The 5,469-nt window shown below is 33.5% G+C and overlaps 1 non-coding gene across 1 annotated transcript; it reads left to right on the forward strand.

Annotated features, from left to right (window-relative positions):
- Window positions 1-436: 436 nt before the first annotated feature.
- On the forward strand, window positions 437-4,688 carry LOC100778097 (uncharacterized). The gene is made up of 5 exons (XR_005890663.1): window positions 437-805; window positions 1,772-1,820; window positions 1,907-2,067; window positions 2,153-2,896; window positions 4,130-4,688. It is a non-coding gene; the product is annotated as an uncharacterized protein (transcript).
- The last annotated feature ends 781 nt before the right edge of the window (window positions 4,689-5,469 follow it).

The following is a 5,469-nucleotide window of genomic DNA, read 5'->3' on the forward strand; positions in this document are numbered from 1 at the left end:
ACTTCTAAAATATTTATTCTAAAAGTCAAAAAATTTATGAAACATAATTATTTATTAAGTGTAATTGAATTAGAGTGTGAAAATATTTTATATTTTTAATACATAATCTATTTTCTCTTTTATTAAAATATAAAATAGGAAGTTTAAATTTTTATAAAACTAAAAAATGTTAAAATATTTATAAAAATAAAAAAATATAGCACTAATTTTTCACTTAAAAAAACGTGAACCAATTCTAGTGGTGCCACTTCCTGTCCACATGACACATACACGTGGATCCATTCTCCCCCCCTCCCCCTTTTTTTTTTCTTTTCTTTTCTTCCTTTTGGCATGCATGCTTTAGTACCACAATAATAAAACAATAAATGAACAATGAAAAAATATTAAATAAACAAACTGCTTAAACCCCACCACTCTATAAAACGACCCCACCTCACTTCTTGCAGACTCACCCTCACCGTCAGCACCAGATAGATTCAAGATTCTCAACTACTACCCAACAAAAGCGATCGAAGAAGGGAACTAAAAACCAAACCAGTGTCTCACTCTCACCCCAGAAACTCATTGTTGTGTGGCACAACAAACTTCACCAATGATGAATGCCCTCACAAGCTCTTGTTCTAAGGCCATGGTCGAGACCCTAGGTCCCTTCTCTCCCAGAGTTCCCCTTTGTGTTTCTGATAGACCCGAATTCTGCTTCACCCTTCGTTCCAAAAATGAGAAAAAGGGATGGAATTTATTGCTCCTGAAACTGGTTCGAAACAATGATCTTTACCCTGTTCATGCAGTGCCACCAGAGGACCAGGTTTGCTTCTTTTTTTTTTTTTTTCTTTCTATGCTTAGTTTCACATTTTTGTTTTTCTTTGTTGGAACTATCATGGTTCTTTTTGTTGTTCTTGGTCCTCTTGAGGTGTTTCTTGTTTGCATGTTAGGAACATGATTGCTTTCAAGTGGGGGTGATTCTTGTTGGGTTTTCAAAATATGCTTCTTTTTCTTTTCTTGCTTTTTTTTTTCTTTCCTTTTTCTGAAATTTCGTGTTTGCTAGTAGCTTGCCCAGTTTCTTCTCACCTTTTGGTTTCTTTTTATACGCCAAATATTCTCCCTTTTGTATGAGTATGCGTAGATCCAAAACTTGTTACGAAACATTTCGTATTACTGCTATGCTATCTGATTCCGTTGACACTTTCTTTTTTTGTTTCCCTTTTATGGGAATGGTTATTTCTTGAAATGTTTGGCGACTTCAACAATTTACTTTGTTTTTTATAGCTTGGTACGATTCTTTCCAGCATATTTCGGGTTTGAAGTTTTCTCTGTTGCTTTGGTGTTACTGGTGGAGCCTCTTTACTGTCTTGAGAATTTATTTCAATGATTTTGTATAATTCAAGAAGATATGAGCCAAATGAAAGACAAAACTTAGATGCAATTTCTTAATACTTTTAGTACTGTTTTTCAATTGGAGTTGGAGTTTCACCTCAATAATTCGTGTTATAAATTTTGCATTAAAAATTAGCTTAGATTACCTAATTAAAACTCCAATTCTGATTGGAGAACAACACTAAAAGAGTCAAATTCTGATTGCAGAACAACACTAAAAGTATTTAAAGAACAATATCCATGTTTTGTTCCCAAACTAATTGGCTTTTCTGTTATGTGGGGAAATTCGTTAAGAAATGGTTGTCTAGTTGTTGTATTTACATTAAATAAATTGAGAACGTACAAGATTTTGGCATGTTTGATGAGACAGTCTCTTGGCCCGAATAAAATGTTGCAGGTGGACTTGGAAACTGTGGAGCCTCAGGCTCAACAAAGTGAACAAACAAGTGGGTTCTAATGACCTTTTGTATTTTTTCTACTACATATATATGCCATGGAACTCAAAATCCCAACATTGTAATTTGTTGTGCAGATGAATCAAAGTTTGTACGTGTATCGTTCCAGTTAGAAAAGACTTGTAATTTTGGTGAACAATTTCTTATAGTTGGAGGTGATCCTGTGCTTGGTTCATGGGACCCTTTAGAGGCATTACCCATGACATGGTCTGAAGGACATGTATGGGCTGTGGAGCTGGTGAGTAAAATCTGTTCAGAATTTGAAAATATTGTTGGATCAAAAACTTTTATAAATGTTGTATATGCTTCCTTTGTGTAATCAGGATATGCCTGCTGGACAAACATTCCAGTATAAGTTCATACTGAAAGGAGAAGGGGGGGATATTATTTGGCAGCCAGGGTCAGATCGATTGATCCACACTTGGGAAACTATGAATAGAATAGTTGTTCTCGAAGATTGGGAGAATGTAGAACTTCAGGAAATTACAGAGGAAGATCAACTTGCCGAGCCAAATGAGGAACCCCAGGTTGGCTTTGAAGTGCCAACTTTAGCTGAATTTCTTAATAATCCTCAAGAAGAACTGGATTCCAAAGCATTGGAAATATCATCTGTAGGAGATACCCAAATTCATGCTGTGGAGGAACCACTTGCTGAAACAGTCCGGCAACAAATCACTGGTAATAGTATTTCTTCCTCAATGGAAAAGCCAATGTCTATTGTTGTAGAAAACATCAGTTCTTCGGAGGATCTCATCAGCAGTATAAGCCACAAAAGTAATAAAAAGAGTATACTTCAACCAAGTGAAGAATCTGCAGATAGTCCAGGAAATGATGATATAATACATGATCTTGGTCAAAATGGAAATGCTGCATCACTGGAGAATCAGGAAAAGACAATTGTGGAAAGCAGCTTATTTGATCTTGAAGAAGGTCCTGTTCTTGTACCTGGCTTAACAATACCACCAACTGAGCCAACTGATGAACCAGACCAAGGTGAAGTTCAAGAAACGACTAAAAAGGACACTTCAGTTGAAGCTTTTGAAACTCAGGATCAGAACATAGCTGAGGTAAACACTTGATGAGTGTGTCCTTCCCTTTCTCCTTCCCTTCTAACCTTTTCCCTACTTTACTTGTCCACAACTACCTTTGACAGAGAATTGCTTGATTCTGTTTCTTTTGAAGAACAAGTTATTTTGAGCTTAGGGTTTGAACTTTCAAATCCTGTTTGAGGATAGGTGAATAAATAATAAACAGTAGTATCTGTTCTGTTTGTACCATCATCTATGTTTATCAACGAAGGGAATTTTTCCATCTCCATGGTGCATCAGCTTGTTTCTCATACATAATGAAAGCATCTAAAGGCTAAGGGAAAGAAGAAAAACTGTTTCTATTCTTATTGTTACCATTAATTAAATGAATCTTGACCATTGATGAAGTGCTTTTACAATTATATGGTAAAATGTTTAACATTTTGCAATTAGTTTTTGGTTGTTTGAATTACAGAAACCAATAATTGTCAAAATTTATTCAGAGTCTGGAACTGGTTAGAAAGACTAATCCAACATTCCATCTAGCTTTGCCATAAATTATATTCACATCTTATAATACAAGTTTCCCCATTATACAAAATACAGTAACTCCTTACTTACCTTGACTACAAGCAACTGACACGTGTTTTGCAATAAATTTCCAATAAAGTTTCCCATTATATAAATAGAATAACTCCTTGCCCTTGACTACAGGCATCTGACAGTTGTTTTGCAATAAATTTCTGATAAATGTTGAGCTTCATAGGGATGGGCAGTTTTTGCCATTTTTAAGCCGGTGTATAGAAACTTGCCTTGGGTAGTTTGAGCATGTGTGGAGAAGACAGATATACTAATTTCTAGAGGTAGAGAGATATTAAGAGTAATATTTGCTTGTCAGAAATAATATCTATATATAGAGCACTTATCTATAGTCAATGTGTGTTTATCATTTTAATCAAATATAATGAGTTACTTTATTGGTACTTCTCTCCTCTTCTTTAAGCTGTATGATGTGTGGCCACATTTATTTTCATCTCTTCTCACTTTTCTAATAAGAGAAACCAATAAAAATTATAGTCAAAAACATTGAAAAGGGTCTAAAAATCGTATTTTGTCCATATTTACAGTAGAATATTATGGCATTGTTTGACTCTTGTAGTTGAATCCATATAATGAGAGTAGGGTTGGTGATGATTTTGCATTCTTTAAATCATGCAGCTGTTAAGTAGTTTGATAACTCTTTAATGTTGTGCTTAAACTGAAAATGTTCAGTTCAGCAAGGAGGAAGAAACTGATGATGCCATACCCCAAGAGATAAATGCAACCATCAATAATGGACCAGAGCTGCTTACAATAAACAACATGAAGAGTCTCATTTGTCCCCAGAAATGGAAGACTGGCCAAACTACGAGCCAGATGATGACAATACCGTGCAAAATGACATCAAATGGGGCCAAGACACGGTAAACAAGTTTCTAACAAAACTTGGATTCTTTTGATGGCAAACTTCAAAGAACCAAGGGAAGAAAACTTCATTGAAACTGGTCATGAGTTTTGTGATCATTCTGATCCATTTGCCAAAATTTTGATTTTCCTGGTAAATATGGCATGTTATGTGATGATGGTTGTTGAGTGTATGCTATGCTGCCATGTACTTACATTGGAATAATTCTTTCAGTTTTGGCCACTTCTGTAATCTGTATAGTACTAGGAGTTTCATGGGCGATAGATAGCGCATCTGCTGTATATCATATCATAGTGATAGTGATTTGTAACATGTATCTGTTGTAATAAGTTCTATGAAATGCTTCTAATTTCTATCTTTTTCCTATTTCGTTCTTAAAATTATGGGAAATTGTAGATGTTATTATGTGCATAGAATTGTGTGCGCTAATTGCTAATTTAATGTAGTAGTCTAGGAAACCACTTTGAATTCGTCTTCACTTGGATTTGGATGCTCAGATTTCTCAATTCTTGACCTACATATGCCAACCACATTTTATTCTATGACAATAGAGTATGGCATTGGTGGAGGTTAGAAAATAATTAATTTATTGTTACAATGTATTTTTATAATTATTTTATTTTCATGTATTTGGTTTAAGGAAAGTGAGAACAAAAAAAAATATCTCACATAAATTTTAAGTTTTTCTTCAATGTTTTAAACATAAATAGAAGAATGAAACATATTTTTTACTTTTTCATTTTCTTTTTGTTTTCACATCTTCCAAATACATTCTTATAATATTTTCTTATATTCCTCATACTACAAGGAAAAGTTATAAAAATTATAAATAAAAGAGAATTAATAAAACACGCTCTTTAAAAGTATTTTTTAATATGCTTATATTATTAATTAAAATTAATAAAATAACATAAGAGATTCATTAAACAAAATATAAAACTCATAAGATTTTGACTAATATAATGTTTACTTAAAAAGGCATCTTAGAAGATTTATTCTTAACATTTCTCAGAAGAATAGAATTTTTCTGAGAAAATTAGTGTTACTTCATCTTGAATTCTCATAAAGTATGCATCTTTTTATTCTGTAACTTTACCAAAGGCATATGGGTTGGGTGTAGATAATCATTATAGGTAGATCATACTCA

Source organism: Glycine max, chromosome 3 (assembly GCF_000004515.6).
Source record: "Glycine max cultivar Williams 82 chromosome 3, Glycine_max_v4.0, whole genome shotgun sequence".
In the NCBI taxonomy this organism is placed as follows: domain Eukaryota; kingdom Viridiplantae; phylum Streptophyta; class Magnoliopsida; order Fabales; family Fabaceae; genus Glycine; species Glycine max.